The sequence below is a fragment of the Cnephaeus nilssonii genome (genome assembly GCF_951640355.1).
Source record: "Cnephaeus nilssonii genome assembly, chromosome: 6".
NCBI lineage: Eukaryota > Metazoa > Chordata > Mammalia > Chiroptera > Vespertilionidae > Cnephaeus > Cnephaeus nilssonii.
In genome coordinates this window covers 48127867-48145913 of record NC_137077.1, presented here as the reverse complement: position 1 = coordinate 48145913, position 18047 = coordinate 48127867, and the positions used below count along the sequence as shown (strand labels likewise).

The following is an 18047-nucleotide window of genomic DNA, read 5'->3' as shown; positions in this document are numbered from 1 at the left end:
CTTGGAGAGAAATTTTGAGCTGAGCTCTTTTCTATACACCACATTGCCCACCATAGATCACTGCCTTTTCCATCAGCCCTACAACACCGAAAACAAGTTTGTAGGGGAACGCTATTAAGATGTAAAATTAAAAAAAAAACACAGTAAGTGCTGGTTCAACCAACAAACATCTAAGCGTTTCCTCCTACCTTCTCCTAGAGGCCTTTTTCACCCAGGGAGCCAAGTACATTTTTAGAAGAGAACAAAGCCCAAGAGAAGGTATACAGAGGTTCACTAAGGGGCAGAGCCTTCTGATGAGAGTGACACACATGATGATATTACGAGTTAGACCCTCCACTCATCAGGAGTGGCACAGCTAAGTTTTGATCTCCTCCTCTTTTCTCCACTATCCAGCAAGATAATGAATGGATAACCCTGAGGGAAAATATCTCACAGGGAAAAATAACTAGACAGTTACAAAGGCAATAAACTGAAAAACCTATTATAGATGACAAGAATTAATAGAATACAAGCCAAATAAATGTCACCAAACAGGACATTGCTAATGAAGTGGAAACAATCATAAAGAACCAAGTAGGTTTACTGAATATTAAAAATACAGTTGAAATAAACTCACTAGATGATATAAAGAGCAAAATGGACATAGCTTAAGATCAGATCAAGAAACTTTTCCAGAAGACATTGAGAAGAAATAATAGGTGGAAATTATAAGAATGGCTCGCCTGGCTTGGCTCAGTGGTTGAATGTCGACCTATGAAACGAGGTCACAGGTTCAATTCCTGGTCAGGGCACATGTCCCGGCTGTGGGCTCAATCCCCAGTGTGGGGTATGTAGGAGGCAGCTGGTCAACTATTCTCTCTCATCGTTGATGTTTCTCTCTCTCCCTCTCCATTCTTCTCTGAAATCAATAAAAAATATATATATAAAGAAAATATAAGAATGAAGAAATATGGATGGTAGACATGGAAAAAATACCATTTATATAATAGGAGTTCTAATAGGAGAGAAAAAAGTAAATAGAGGGAAGATGATATAACAAAGTAGGGGATAAAGTGCAATATCCAGAGGTAAGTAAGAGTGTTTGTGTGTTAAAGTATTTGTCCCAGTAAGGGGGATTCAGATAGGTGTTGATAAGTTCTATAAATTGGGCAAAATAAATACAAGAATCTTAACAAGTTATGGGTAACCAATGGAAGAAGAAATATAAAATGAAAGCCTTTCAAACCCATAGAAAAAAAATTGACTTATTCAAGGAAATGAGTGAGCAAAAAGAAAAATGAAGAAAAGTTAAACTAAGATGGAATTAGCCCTAGCCGGTTTTGCTTAGTGGTTAGAGTGTCAGCTTGCGAACCAAAGGGTCATGGGTTCAATTCAGTTGCAGGCTCGATCCCTGGCTAGGTTCAGGGCATGTGCAGGAGGCGAACAATCGATGTTTCTCTCTCACATAGCTGCTTCTCTCTCTCTCCCCCCTCCTCCCCATCTTCCATTCTTTCTAAAAATCTATGAAAAAACATCCTCAGGTGAGGATTAAATATATATCAACTAAGATGGAATTAACAGTCCTAACAAACGTAAGAGGAATTTAATAGATTAGTCAAATTCACCAAAGAAAAGACAAAATTCTCAGATTGTATTAAAAAACAAGGTCTAGCAAGATAATGTCTACAAGGGACACATTAAAAGAAAGGATAGGATTAAGTTAAAGAAATGGAAAAAGGCAACTATAAACCAAAAGAAAGCCAAGCAGACATCTGATATCAGAAAAATATAATTCAAGGCCAAAAGCATCATTATGGACAAAGGGAGACAGTAAATTAAGAATATATGAGCCCTAGCTGGCCTGGCTCAGTGGACAGAGCATTGGCCGTGGACTGAAGAGTCCTGGGTTTGATTCTAGTCAAGGACTCTTCAGTAGGTTTACTGAATATTAAAAATACAGTTGAAATAAACTCACTAGATGGGTTGTAGGGAGTGTGCAGGAGGCAGCCAGTCAATGATTCTCTCTCATTATTGATGTTTCTATCTCTCTCTCCCTCTCCCTTCCTCTCTGAAATAAAAATCCTATATAATAAAAGCTTAATATGCTAAGTGTTGACCGGTCGGCTGTTCAACCAATCAAAGCGTAATATGCTATGATATGCTAAGGCCACTCAACTGCTCATTATGATGTACACTGACCACCAGGGGGCAGACACTCTGACTGGTAGGTTAGGTTGCTGCTGCAGTCCAGCAGATTGGGACTGGGCGAGACAGGCTGGACACGCCCTGGAGCCCTCCTGTGGTCCCTCACGGGATGGCCAACCTCTCGTGTCCCTCCCTGGCCCTGACTGTGCACCGGTAGGGTGCCTCAGCCTGGCCTGAGCCCTCTTGCAATCCAGGACCCCTAGGGAGATGTTGAAGAGCCAGTTTTGGCCCGATCCCACAGGCTAGGATAAGGGACCCCACTGGTGCATGAATTCATGCACTGGGCCTCTAGTGTGTGTGTGTGTGTGTGTGTGTGTGTGTGTGTGTGTGTGTGTGTGTGTGGTGTGTGTGGTGTGTGTATATATTCTATCTAATAAAGAGGGAATATGCTAATCGACTGCCCTGCCCTCAAAGATGGCGGCCGTCCACAGCCAATAAGAAAGGAATATACTAATTGACTGCCTGCCCTCAAAGATGGTGGCGCCCACAGACACAAGATGGCAGCGCCCAGTCTTCTCAGCCCCACTGGGGCGGCAGGCGTGTGGCCAGGCCAGGACCGCCCCCAGGCAGGCCCAGCCACTCTGTGCACCTGCCTCCAGAGTCCCCCAGTCCCCTCGGCCCCCCAGCTGCCCAGCCCCGCCCCAAGGCACAGGCAAGCCTCAGATGGCGGCTGCCTAGCTGCCCAGGGCTGCCAGAGGCTCAGGTAACCAGGGCTGGCTGAGGCTTGCGCTGCTGGCAGTGGCAGCAGCAGAGCTGTGATGGGGGTGTCACCTTCCCCTGATCGTCGGGTGGCCTCCTGCCCCTGAGGGCTCCCGGACTGTGAGAGGGGGCAGGCTGGGCTGACGGACCCCCCACTCCAGTGCATGAATTTTCATGCACCAGGCCTCTAGTATGTGTGTGTGTGTGTGTGTGTGTGTATGATGTATATGATGTATAGCCCTGGCCATGTGGCTCAGTGGTAGTGCTTTGGCCTACCCACCAAAAGGTCGCAGGTTCAATTCCCAGTCGAGGGCATGTCACTGGCTTGCAAGTTTGTTTCCAGTCGAAGGTTCCTCAGCCCAGGTTAGGGTGTTTGTGGGAGGCAACCAATTGATGTGTCTCTCTCACATTGATGTTTCTTTCCTTCCCGTTTTCTTCCACTCTCTCTAAAATAAATGACCCCTGGCTCTCTCCTGACAATACTGCCTCATCTGCAGACCTTTCACACAATGTCTATTTTAACTTCCCCATCCCCCTCTATCACTTGGCCTGAAAATGAGGTGGCGGCGGGGGGGGGGGGGGGGGTGTCTTTCTCACTCCTCAAAGCTATTTCCAGATCATTCTCCCCTACTCTCGTTATATAGTAATATATAAAATATTATATATTATGTTATATATAATAATACTCAATTTAAAGTTTCCTGTCTTTAGACTATATACCCCTATTGCATTCTCTGTTGTAGTTATTTACCAACTCCTTACTCACTGTCACTCTATCCAATACTTCTGTCATAATCTCTAACAATTTCAATAGTCACATAGATCTTTCCAACACCTGGCATCGCAATGTTTTGATCTGCTCTCCTTCGGTGATTTCATCCTTTAGCCATGAGTCATACCCTTGACCTTGTCATTACAAAAAACACACACACAAACAAAAAACACCCTGTAGCCCTTCTATAATCTTAATTTCAAACAACTCATTCTTCAAACATCACCTCTTTATACCTCATTTCCACTAGTAACCCAACCCCAACAATCCTTTGATCTCCACAGGAAACTGTACTTCATTGGTTCTACCACCTTTTTACTCTCTCCCACCTCTTTTGTATCCCAGTATAAATTCCATGGTCAATAATTACAATCCATCCCTAGCATATGTTCTCAACTCTAATTCACTTGCTCCTCTCTTGCTCTGAAGTACTCTGTCTGACCACAGACCAGCTTAAATCCAATTTTCTCTGCCTATTCTATAGCTGTATCCTGGCAGCTAAATGTAGCTTTGGGAAAACATTCAAACTTGTTGACTGGTCTTATTTTAAATAATTATTAACCTTGAGTGACCTCATAAGGCTTCTGGCAAACATTCTAACTCTCCCTAATCCATTCACTATGACTTTCCTGAATAACAATTTTGTATTTTCTCCTATCTCTTCAAATCTCTGAGACCTTCTCTTTCATCTTTTTTGGCTGATGATCTAGCTTCTTATTGCACTAAGAAAATGGAAGTACTCATTAACTCCACATACTCCTACCACCATATCTCCCTAACTAACTGCATTTGTACCCATATATTCTACTTTCTCTCTTGTTACCTGTGGATGAACTATCTGACTACTATCTAATGCTGGCCCTTCCACTTATAGATTAGGACCCATTTCCTCTCTTCAAGGACAATGCTTCAATAATTCTCCCAATCTCTCTCTGTACCATCATTCCCCCCCACCCCACCTTGATGTTATTTTTGTGAACTTTAAAAAGAAAAGCAAACAACTCTCTTACACTCATTTCCTCTGCCAGTTACTGCTCTATTTCTCTCCTTCCTTTCCCAGCAAAACTCCTTTCAAAAATTGTGTAAATTCACCGTCTCCAATTTCTCTCCTCTCCTGAACCCACTCTAATCAGGTCTTTCCTCCTACTTCATCATCAAACTTGCTTCTAGCAAGGTCATCAACAACCTCCACATTGTTAAATCCAACCATCTATATCTTCAGCCGCTTCTTACTTGACAAATCAGCAACATTTGAACTGCTGATCACTCTCTTTGAAAGAATTTTTTCAGATGGATTCCAAGACATCCTGTTCTCCTCATTTGCCTCCTACCTTTCTGGACACTTTTATATCTTTTTACTTGTTTCTCTTAATCTCCCTGACCTCAAAATGTTAGAGTGGCTCAGAGTTTACTCCTTAGACCGTGTTTCCTGTCTACTCTCCTTTTATGGTCTCACTCAGTGTTATGGCTTCAAATACCATATATATGCTGATGACCACAAATTTATATCTAGCTTTGACTTTGCCTCTGAACTTTGCCCCTGAATTCTAGTCTTATATACCTAACTATATACTTTATATCTCCACTTGGCTGAGCTCCTGATAGTCTATACCATCAAGCCTACTCCTTATGCTTTGTCCCTGATAATAGTTTTGCCTTGAATCTGTAGCTTGAATTTACCTTATATAAAATAGTTACCTATTTGGTTTCTGAGGTAGAGGAGGGGGTGTTTAGTTTTTTAGTTTCTGTTCATATTAGCCTCGAATAATAGCTCTTTATTTTCAACTTGTCCATATTTTTTCATTTTAAGTGTGTCTCTTAAATAGATAATATACTATATCTAGACCTTAATGAAACCAAGGGAACTCATTACAGATACAACAGAGATAGAAAAGAATATTTAGGCTCTAGCTGGTTTGGCTCAATGGATAGAGCGTCAGCCTGTGAACTGAAGGGTCCGAGATTCGATTCCAGCCAAGGGCACATGCCTGGGTTGCAGGCTTGGTCCTCAGTAGGGGGTGTGCAGGAGGTAGCCAATCAATGATTCTCTTCATTGATGTTTCTATCTCTCTCTCTCTCCCTCTTCATTCTTCTCTAAAATCAATAAAATATATATTTAAAAAAAGAAGAAAAGAACATTTAGGCTTAAATTAATAAATACTTAAATTAAAAATTAGATGAAGTAGATGATTTTTGGAAAATTATAAAATGCCAAAATTGGTAGAAGAAATTAAAAATATGAACAGACCAAATACCTATAAATAAATTGAATGATAATTGAAGACTTTACCTCCAGATGAAAAGCCTTAGGCTTATATGATTATACAGTTTTACCAAGCCTTCAAGGTACAGATAATCATTTTATCAATTAAATTGTTTCAGAAAATAAAAAAAAAAGAAAAGCTGCCTAATTGTTTATTCCAAAGTACAAGAAGAATCATAACCCATATTACTGATAAAAATAGATTTAAAAAATAGATTCAAATAAAATTATTCAACTGAATTCAACAGTCAAGGTTTTCTTCTAGGAACGCAAGAATGGCTTAACATGAGTAATTTATCAGTTATTGATCATATCTATGGATTAAAGGAGAAAATCACATGATCATTCTACAAGTTGCAGACTAAAACACTTGATAAAGTTAAACTTTATGTTTAAAATTTCTTCAGAAAAACATAAATGTTTCTCTATATTAGCAATAATGAACCAGAAATGGCAAACTACCATTCATAATAGCACCAGAAATTATAAAATATTTAATAATTAATCCACATACTTTACCCTAACATTTTTAAACTCTATTAAAGGACACATAAAGGAAGATTTTAAGTTATATTCTTAGATAAGACAGCGTAGGAAATATGTCAGTTCTTCCCAAGTTAATCTATAAATTCAAATATTATTTTAAAATGTTAGCTGGAACTTTTTAAAAGAAACTTGACAAACTCATTCTAAAATGTATTTGGAATATTAGCCCATGAAAAGATGAGTCAATTTTGAAAAAGAAAATTTACAGAGGATAATAATACCAACTCTTAAGATCAAGCACACCATAGATATTTTAAAAAAACAACAGCAGCAGCACAAGAACAAATAACAAATAGAAAGGATAGAAAGCTCAGAAATAGACCCTGGATACATAGAACTCAACATATGAAAAATGCAGCACCACAAAGGTGGCAAAGCCATTTTAATGAGGAAAGGACAGATTGCTTAGGAATTATGTTGATACAACTGGTTCACAATATTAAGAAAAATTGAAATATTCAAAGTGATGAATAGCAAGGACATATTGAACCATGTCCAGCATGGCCAGGGGTAAACCTGAGGAGGGGCAGTGAAGGATTAAAGAAGATAGACAAGAGTATACAGTTGGGACCAGGTAGATCACTGTGCCTGGATGAGGAAACAGTGACACAGCCTGTAAGCTGAAGCTTTATTTTATAGTCAGATCACACACAGCAAAACAAGGGCAAGATGTTTACAATGTTCTTGTGAGTTTCAAATCTGCTTCTTTCTTGCTGTTGCCATTCTCTGAACTCTATCAAGCTTTGTTTAGGCAGTACTTGCTGCACCTCCCATAGCCCACATCCCTTAGCTACTGAGGACTGCAGGGTTGGACTATAAGGTCAAGCTTACAACCACAGCCTTTGGCTATAATTATGCTGGGAGGGCTTTGCCTTCCAAGCTGGGACTTGTATGTGGCTTTGCCACAAGTCAGTATGAGGGTTGATCCTGTCAACGCTGTAGCCGCTCTCCACAGACCAACAACCAAGATTACACTACAGAACAAAGCTATCATTTAGAATTGAAGGTCAGATAAAGAGCTTCACAGAAAAGAAAAAGCTAAAGGAGTTCATTACCATCAAACCAATATTACCTGAAATGTTGAAGAGTGAAGACAAATCCTATATAATAAAAGGCTAATATGTAAATTGTCCCTTCGGGAGTTCGACTAACCAGGACTTCGACCGCTTGCTATGACGTGCGCTGACCACCAGGGGGTGATGTGGAATGAAAGAAGGCCCTGGAAGGCAGCCAGCAGCTGGGGGAAGGAAGGTCCTGATCGGCCCTGATCGCCGGCCAGGCCTAAGGACCCTACCAGTGCATGAATTTCATGCACCGGGCCTCTAGTAAAAAATCCTCTCTAATAAAATTGTAATATGCAAATTAACCATCACTCCGCTACACAAACCACGCCCACCAGCCAAGCCATGCCCACCAGCCAATCAGGGCGAGTATGCAAATTAACCCCATCCAAGATGGCTACAGCCACAGAGAGCAAGGTTTCCCAGGTAACAGAGCAAGCCAAGCTTTCCATAGCCGTTGCAGGCCTAAGCCTCCACTCAAGCTACAAAGTTTCAATTATAGAAGGTAAACAAATTCAAACAAATGGCGGCAGAATGGAGCTTGAGAGAGCAGGCCAGGGTTGCCGGCGGCAACAGGGGAAGCAAAACTTTCCGCACACCCTGGCCGGGCTCACCCGCTTAAGGCTACAAAGTTTCAATTGTAGAAGGTGAATTAACTGCCACAGAAATGGCTGCCACCCCGGAGGGAGCAGCAGGCTTGGCTCCGCTCCAGGCTACAAAGTTTCAATTGTAGAAGGAAAATAAATTCCAGATACCAGGGCCTCCACTTGGGTTGCCAGGGGGCGTGGCCGGACTGCAAACCACCACAGGCCCCTCGCTCAGGCCGCTCCACGCCCCAAGGGAACCCCACCCTGATCCGGGACACCCTTCAGGGCAAACCAGCTGGCCCCCACCTGTGCACCAGGCCTCTATCCTATCTAATAAAAGAGTAATATACAGATTGATCATCACTACAACACACAATATAGCTGCCCCCATGTGGTCAAAGATCCTGCCCCCATGTGGACACAAGATGGCCACTACAAGATGGCCAGCAGGAGAGGGCAGTTGGGAGGCACCCGGCCTGCAAGGGAGGGCAGTTGAGAGGGACTAGGCTTGCAAGAGAGGGCAGTTGGAGGTGATCAACCCTGCAGGAGAGGGCAGTTAGGGGTGACCAGGCTGGCAGAGGAGGGAAGTTGGGGGCAAACAGGCTGGCAGGGGAGCAGTTAAGCATCAACCAGGCTGGCAGCGGAGTGGTTAGGGGGTGATCAGGCTGGCAGGCAGAAGCGGTTAGGGGCAATCAGGAAGGCAGGCAGACAAGCAGTTGAGAGCCAGCAGTCCTGGATTGTGAGAGGGATGTCCGACTGCCCGTTTAGGCCCGATCCCACTAGGATCGGGCCTAAACGGGCAGTCGGACATCCCTCCAGGAGTCCCAGATTGGAGAGGGTACAGGCTGGGCTGAGGGACAACCCCCCGCCGTGCACGAATTTCGTGCACCGGGCTTCTAGTCTAATCTAATAATAGAGGAATATGCAAATTTGTCCATTACAGCATCACGTCATGACCGGATCAGCAGGCTGCGTCCCCGCCCTCTGCTCAGGCAGCTGCAAGGCCCAGGGTAGGATAGGATACGATAGGAGGGGATAAGAAAGGAAAGGGAGAGGAAGGCAGGCCTGCATGCAGACAGGCTGAGAGGAGAAACAGAAATACAGAAAGGGAACAAGAAAAAGACACAGGAATGGAAAAGGGAAGGAAGCAGTGTGGAGCTGGGAGCCCCACCCAGACGCAGGAGGAGGGCGGTGGCAGCCGTTGGGGGGAAGGCGCCCACGGGTCCAGGATGGAGTGGAAGACAATCTGAGGCCTTCTGGCGGAGGTGCTCCTGCTTCACGGCAGCAGTGCCTAGGCTGCGTGGGCCTCGGCCACCCTTGCTGGGCCGGGCGTCCCAGGCAGGGAATGGGAGCAGGACAGCAGCGGGGAGGCTGGGGAAGAGGGGGTGGTGAACACCTGGCTGGGCTGAGCCCTGGGCTGGGGGTTAATGCTCGCCCCCCAAAAGGAAGCTTTAAAAAGGGAGGGAGGGAGGGAAGAACTTTATAAAGGAGTCAGTAGAGAGCAGAGTTAAAGAAGGAAAGAGGATGTGTGAGTGAACTGTAGGAGCTATAATAAAAATCAAGTATAGTTGTGTATGGGGACAGATTTTAAAAGTAGGAGTCAGAAAAGAAAAAAGATAAATGATAGTGAATAATTAGGCAGGTAGATAGATAGATATTAAAACGGTGGAAGTAAGTAGAGAAGAATGTATGGTAAAGGTAGGATGAGAGAGAAAGAGGGAGGGAAGAAAAGTTTTAAAGGGGAGCCGGTAGAGCCTAAAAGGAGAATGGGAAGAAGGAAGAAATGGGGGAGGGAGCAAAGCAGGTCCGAGGGAGGAAGTGAAGAAAAAAATTAAGGTGGGAAAGAAGGAAAAGGGGAGGAAGGGAGGGGGAAAGATAAAGGAAAGAAGGAATGTGGGGAGGGAGGGAGGGTAGGAGAAAGATGGGAAGAAGGATGATGGAACAGAAGTAGGAAATAAGGAGGAAAGAAAAGTTTATAAATGATGAGTCAGTAGGAAAAAGTGTTACATAAAGGAGACAGAAAAATTGTGTGAGAGGGAGAAGCCAATAAGGAAGTCAAATACAATTGTGTGTGAAGGGGATAAGATTTTTTTTTTAAAAGTTAATAGGGGTGACCAGTCTGGCAGGGGAGGGCAGTTAGGGGAATCAGGCTGGCATGGGAGGGCAATTAGGGGGATCAGGCCGGCATGCAGAATGGTTAGGGCAGGCAGGCAGGTGAGCAGTTAGGAGCCAGAGGTCCTGGATTTCGAGAGGGATGTCCAAATGCCAGTTTAGGCCCGATCCCAGTTGGACATCCCCTGAGGGCTCCCAGATTGGAGAGGGTGCAGGTCGGGCTGAGGGACCCCCCAATGCATGAATTTCATGCACTGGGCCTCTAGTATGAACAATAAAATGGCAATAAATATATATCTATCAACAATTGAATATAAAAATCAAAATATCCGGGTGAGGCCACGCGCCCCTGGGTCCAGGTGAAGCTGGATCCCGGGTCCGGGTGAGGCCGTGCGCCCCTGGATCCGGGTGAGGCTGGGTCCCGGGTACGGGTGAGACCGCGCCCCTGGGTCCAGGAGAGGCCACACGCCCCTGCGTCCGGGTGAGGCTGGATACCGGGCCCGGGTGAGGCCGCACGCCCCCGGGTCCAGGTGAGGCTGCGCGCCCCTGGGTCCAGGGGAGGCCGCACGGCCCTGGGTCAAGATGAGGCTGGAGCCCAGGTCCGTGTGAGGCCATGCGCCCCGGGGCCCAGGTGATGCTGGGTCCCAGGTCCGGGTGAGGCCGCACGCCCCTGAGTCCGGGTGAAGCCGTGCCCCTGGGTCCGGGCGAGACCAAACCAGAGGGAGTCGGACCTGCATTACCACCATTTGTCCACCATCTAGAGCTGAAAAGTCAGTGCCGACATGTACACATAAGGAACTGGTGGACATTGAAATTGGGTCTCAAAAGAACTGTTGGTCCAGAAAGAAACTCACTACAGACTGATTCATTTGCCTGTCAGCATAACTATTATTGCTCGTCTCACATTCGGTTCTTATAAGTATATTTCTAGTAACACATGATCTCACTCATCTAGGGGAAATGATGAACAACATAGACTGATGAACAAGAACAGACCCAGAAACAAGGAGGCATCGATCGGACTGTCGGGCCTCAGAGGGATGGTAGGGGAAGGCGGGAGTAGGGGGGAGAGATCAACCAAAGGACTTGTGTGCATGCATACGAGCCTAACCAATGGTTAAGGACAACAGGGGGTTGGGGCATCCGTGGGGAGGGGTGTGGGATGGGAATGGGGGGATGAGGACAAATATGTGACACCTTAATCAATAAAGAAATTTAAAAATAAATAAATAAAATAAATAAAAATAAATGAACAAGGAATCTAATGAACAAAATAAACTGATAAATAAAATAGAACCAGAGGCATGGCAACATAGAACAGACTGACGAAACTCAGAGGGAATGGGGAGGGGAGGTTGGGAAGAGATTAACCAAAGAATTTATATACATATATGCATTACTTATGGACACAGACAATAGGGTGGTGAAGGCCTGGGGTGGGGCAGGAACTGGTGGGGATGGGCAATGGGAGGAAAAAGGAGGACATCTGTAATACTCTCAACAATAAAGGTTTAAATAAAAAATTAAGTAAGATACCTACTTTACACTAAATACAAAGGTAAACTTCAAATGGCTTAAAAGATATAAATGGAAAAGTAAAACTATGAAGCTACTGGAAGAAAATGCCTTTGTGAGTTGGGTTGGGAAACAGTACAAGATGCAAAAATATAAAACAAAATCACTACAATGTACATTTAAAATATCTTACAATTTTATTTGAAAATTATACCTCAATAAAACTAAAAATTTAAAAACATAAAATCAAAATAGAATTTAAGCCCAAAATTTAATAGATTTACCAGCATGACAAATTCAAGAGGTAGCAAGTCTTGGCAAAATGTGTGGGGATACTGACCTCTTATGCATAGGATGTGGAAGTGTGAATTCTTAACTGTTCTGGTACGCAACCTACAAATATTAGTGAAGATAAGAAACTGTATACTTGAAACTGTGTGTCCTATAATCCCAAGATCTAATTTCTTGGATATATGTCCTAGAAAAAATGTCATGTGGATTATTACCATGAACATATATACTAGTACAAGTGTTCATCCAGCTCTTTCCATGATAGCAGGGAGGTGGAAGCAACCCAGGTATTTTAACTAGGAAAATCCTACATAATAAAAGGGTAATATGCAAATTAACCATCACTCCGCTACGCTCACGATTGGGCCTCCCGCTGATGCGATCGGCCACCGCACCGCTGAGCGGGGACCAAATGGGGCCGGCGGGACACTGAGATCGCGTCGCCAGCGGCAGCGTGAGCTCAGCGTCTGTACCATGGCTGTGCTGCGGCACAGAAGGGGCCTCTGGGGCAACGAGCCCACGTCCCCGCCCCAGCCTGCCTTTCGGCGGGAGTGAACGGGCCTCCGGCGCCATGCGCCCACGTCCCCGCCCCAGCCTGCCTTTCGGCGGGAGGGAAGGGGCCTGTGGGGCCCGGAGCTCAGCATCTGCGCGGCAGGGGAGGAATCAGAAAAATGGATCTTTCCAGTTCCTGATGCTGACAGCCCTATGGGTGCCGGGGTCCTCCACCTGCAGCCCCCAGTCGCAGCCCATCAGCCCCAGTCGCAGACTGGAAGCCCCCTGCCAGCAGTCCAGATAAGACCAGTGTGGCGCCACAGTGGCGGGTGTCAGCGGGCACGCTACAGACATCAAATCACTGCCAACGAGGCCACCCCCCCACACACACTCGCAAGTAGTATGGTCCAAGGGGGTGACTCCTAAGGCAAGGCTCCCATGGCAGCTGATGGTCACCATGCCAGGTGAGAAGCCAGACCTGAAAGCCCAAGCCCCCGAGTACCCGAACTGCAGGGCATCGTGGGCCAGGGCCCTGAGGAGGCCCCAGGACAAGCATCTTCCCAGAGGCTGTGCAGAAGGAGGGGAGGAACCTCTGGCTAGAGGCCGGGGTGAGGGATGCTGATGTCTTTGCAGGCCAAGACAGGGCTGAGGGACACCCCCTCCCGCACCCCCATGCACGAATTTCGTGCACCGGGCCTCTAGTAGGTCCATAATAGGGTAGCTATAGACTGGAAGAAATGCAGCAACTAAAAGCAACAAACCAGGTATACTTGTAGTGCACAGACAGATTTTTTTAAAAATATACTTTTATTGATTTCAGGGAGGAAGGGAGAGGGAAAGATAGAAAATTGATCAGCTGCCTCCTACATGCACCCCACTGGGGATCGAGCCCACATCCCAGGCATGTGCCCTTGACTGGAATTGAATCCAGGACCCTTCAGTCTGCAGGCTGGCACTCTATCCACTGAGCCAAGCCGGCCAGGGCCACAGATAGATTTTAAACACAGTGTTAAGTGAGAAAGAAAAAAAAGAAAGAAAGAAAAAATAGAAGGATATTTAAAGCACAATATTACTTATGCATATTAAAAACAAGTAGACATTATGGGTTCCTGTGACTCTTCCCACACATCTTCTCAAAAACTCTATAGAGCATAAAGGAAAGCAAATAAAAATTCCTAAAACTGATTTAGACATTAAATTTTTACCTGAATGAGCTCACAAGGTCTAAAAGAGAAGGAAAGTGCCTGGCATTTCCTGCCTCTTGGGGCAGCTTATGGAACACAGAAACCCATCCTCCAAGCTGCAGGATGGAACTCTGACCTGGGAGGGAGAAGAGGGGTGAGGCCCTGGAGAGAATACAGGCTGGATACAGAGTGTTCAGTGGCCATTGGTTCTCACTAATTCTGGGGGGTGCGAGGACGGGGCTAGGACCATCCCTCCCACCCAACAGCCCTCGAGCAGTCCTGTCTGTGCAATGAGAGACTACTGCAGAGGTAAGAAAAAGGAGACAGAGAATTCAGTCCCTGCTTATAGCATCTCTCCCCTCCCCTGACCATGCTCATTCACATTTTGTTCCTAAACCTGTCCTATCGCAGACTTTGTTTAAGGAGGTCAGGGGGTTGGGTAAAAAAAAACTAAAGGGATTAAGCAAAATATATATGTGATACATAGACACGGACAACAGTATGGTGATAGCCAAAGGGAAAGGAGAGTGGCGGGAGGTAGAAGCGAGCAAATGGGAAAATGGGGACTGAAAGTGACTTGGCTTTGGGTGGTGAGTGCATGATGCAGTATGCAGATGAAGTTTTGTTGAGCTGTACACTTGAAACTGTATGGTCTTATTAACCAATGTCACCCAAATAAATGAAATAAATAAACAAAAATAAATAAGTAAATCACTACCAATCTCTGGGCATCAGTTTTCTTATCTGTATGATGAGGGGCTGGGCAAGATGATGTCTTGAGATTTTTTTGAGTTTTGTCATTCTCTAATGAGGAGTTTCCCCAATTCCTATTCCAAGGGCTTCTTTCCAAATATTGAGGCAGCCACCCTCAGGTAGGGCACCACCTTTTTGATGTGTCCCCCTCTGTAGGTGGGTGGGATTAGCAGCAGCTTCTCCCTTCAGACTTTAGTGCTAAAATACTAGTAAAAGATCTAGAGGTTTATTGAAATTTCTATTTTAAAAGACTCAAGTGCTGGATTTTTAAAAAATAGGCTTCTTGAAAGATAACTGACATACCATGAACTGCACATATTTAAAGGGTAAAAAAAAATATCACATCAGCACAATCAAGATAGTAAACATACCCATCATCCCCCAGTTTTCTCATGCCCCCTTATCTTCTTTTTTTAAAATCAACCTTTCCCCCATTTCCAGATTATCAATGATTTACTTTCTGTCACTATGCTGAAGTGTACATTTTCTAGAATTGGAATCATACAGTTAAGACTTGTTTTTACCTAGTTCTTTTCACTTAGCATAATTTTTTGAGAATCATATCATTGCATGTATCAACAGTTCATTCAGTATACTGAGTAATATGGCATTGGAAAGTTAACACAATTTATTTATCATTCACCTGTTAATGGACATTTGTGTTGTTGACAGTTTTTGGCTATTAAAAATAAAGCTGCTATTAATATTTGTGGGCAAAAAATCCCTACAACTGATACTAAATAGAGAGAAAAAAACAGAAATCTCCAATTTACATGTAAATTGGCAAAAATATAGTAGGGACCACTCAGAACCCCCATAGGTATGTAGAAGTCACAGAATCTGCTCGAAAAAGCAGAGAATGTGGAGCGTCTTAGTGTTGGTAGAGCCTGATAGCATCAATAAGAGCTCACCCCCCGAAGGAAATCATCCAATCTCTTTTGAGAACAACTGAGAGCTAGTCTGAAACCTGGCAGATCGGCACAGGCAACAGGAGTCAAAACAGGGCTTGAAAAATTCATAGGGAAAATGGGAGGCTTCTGTAAGACTATCAACAATAAATAAAATAAAATTTATAGGAACAAAGGTGGCAGTTGTAGGAAAGTGCCACTTTAAAGAGAAAGAGACTCTTTGGAATGTAAAGTCATTGTTCCTCGGATACAGCAGTCAGTGGTAAAGAGAAGAAAAGAAGTAGCTGGTAATAAGTGCCCCAATGAAAAAAACAATAAGGAGAATCAGAAATCTGACTATAAAGAAACCACATTAAGAAAACTGCTCTTCACTATAGCAACAGAAGAGGGAGCACTTGAGCTGAAAAAACCAGGCAGGGCCCTTAAAAACTGTCTCCTGGCCCTAGCCGGTTTGGCCCAGTGGATAGAGCCTTAGCCTGTGGACCAAAGGGTCCCGGTTCAATTCCGGTCAAGGGAACGTACCTTGGTTGCAGGCTCCTCCATGGCCTGGGCCCTGGTCAGGGCAGTCAATGTGTTTCTCTCACATGGATGTTTCTCTGTCTTTCCCTCGCTCTTTCACTCTCCCTAAAAAACAATGGAAAAATATCCTCAGGTGAGAATTAACAGCAAAAAAAACCCCACAAAAAAACTGTCTCCAATCTCTCCAAAAGATCCATCTATAAAGGCTCACCCAGAGCCCTGGCCTGGTTTTGCTAAGTGGTTAGAGCGTCGGCCCACGGACCAAAGGGTGGAGGGTTTGATTTCCAGTCAAGGGGCACATAGGGCAAGTACCTCGGTAGGGGTGTGTGTGGAAGCAAACAATCGGTGTGTCTCTCTCACATGGATGTTTCTCTCTCTCTCTTCTCTCTCTCTCTCTCTCTCTCTCCCTCCCTCCCTCCCTCCCTCCTCCCTCCCTTTCTGTCTCTCTAGAGATCAATGGGGGGAAAATATCCTTGGGTGAGGATTTTTTTAAAAAGGTGACCCAGAAAAATCCAACATATTAAAACATGAAAAACACCAACAAAAATTCGGTAGCCACATGAAGTTGCTATAAGGAAAAAAAACACACACAAAAATAATCACAAGTTTTGACAGATAAAAATAGGCCAGAAAAAAATGCTGTCCTAAAGCAGAAACCAAGACTAAACTTGTAAGATACAGTAGTAGATCCTGTGATGTGCTCCCAGATAGGTGCTTCAGGACTGAAGGAAGTTGCTGAGTCCTCCTTTGGGGATTTCCTTTAGCTGAAGAAAACTCCCTCTCCCAAGGTCAAACCCTCTCCCCAAGGTTCACCTGCATTCAGTGACTGGTCCATGTCAAAATACAGGTCCCTGCCTTAAGGTGGGACAACTCTAAAGGGCCAGTCCAACTTCAACACTCCTTATGGAATGGGCTGAGGTCTTTGTTGTCATTGATCATGGTCAGTGGTGTGCTGGAGCTGGTTCCCACTGACCTGTGAGAGCTAACTGTTAAAATTTCTAGGAATGTTACAAGCAGGTTGCTATATCATAGCCAATACTAAAACTTAAATTATATAAATTCAAAATTAAATAAATTATACTCAAAACCAAGGTAATAAATACTTAATATTCATTACTTCCTAATTATTTTACTACATTTACCATTATCTATGCTCTTGAGGGTATGGATGCTACTATGCATTTCTCCTTAGATCCACATTCAGAGGCGTCATGTTGGTAGCTTAAAATTGGCCATGATGGCCCTGGCCTGGTGGCTTAGTTGGTTGAAGCATCCTCCGTACACCAAAAGGTTGAGGGTTTGATTCTCTGTCAGGGCACATACCTGGTTGCGTGTTGGATTCCCCTGCACATGTGGGAGGCAACTGATTGATGTTTTTTTTTTTCTCTCTCTCTCTCCCTTCCCCTTGCTCTAAAAATCAATAAAAAAAAACATGTTCCTGGGTGAGAATTAAAAAAAAAATTTGCTCATGATGGATGTGTTTACATGTGTCCATTTCCCTGCTAAGAACTGGTTGTTAAACATTTACCAGCACACTAGTAGTTGCAGTTCAGTATCTCCTTCTAATCCTCCTTTCTTCACATTTTCATAATTGCTCATCCCATGGACACTCTCCAATAAACTTTGTGCATACTAATCTCTGTCTCAGAGTCTGCACCACAGGAAATGCAACCTAAAACAAAACAAAACAAAAAATAGCTAGGACCAATGTACCACATAGAACATAGAGGATGGAAATAAGAAAAACCAAGAGAAAAGAAATAAGATATTAAAAGGACCAAAGAAAGATAATGTAATACAGAAATCAGATGAACAGCATACATATTTCCAGATGCTTTTAAAAGAAAGTCAAAATAATAGAATTAACATATACAACTGTAATTCAATCACACTTTTCTTGGGGATTGGGTGGTTGGGAGGGGAAGAAGACCTGAATCTATACAGATTGAAAGGGCACATCATATACCAAGTTAAATACACCTGGATTGGTCACCATTTAGATTTATCCTATAAATTATTATGCTTCAAAACAGAGGGAAAAAAATTACCTGTGGTTGGCAGAAAGACCAAGTCACTTTCTTTTTTTCTTTTTTTTAAAATATATTTTATTGATTTTTCACAGAGAGGAAGGGAGAGGGAAAGAGAGCCAGATGAGAGAGAA

The 18047-nt window shown here is 44.0% G+C and overlaps 1 long non-coding RNA gene across 1 annotated transcript in view; it reads right to left on the bottom strand.

Annotated features, from left to right (window-relative positions):
- Positions 1-14893: 14893 nt before the first annotated feature.
- The window catches only part of LOC307101258, a 29830-nt gene continuing 26676 nt past the window's right edge, over positions 14894-18047 (bottom strand). Inside the window, exons 2-3 of the long non-coding RNA XR_013813652.1 lie at positions 17415-17558; positions 14894-15991 (exon numbers count right to left, since the gene is read on the bottom strand). This is a non-coding gene — a long non-coding RNA (uncharacterized lncRNA). The remainder of the gene's footprint in view (positions 15992-17414; positions 17559-18047) is intronic.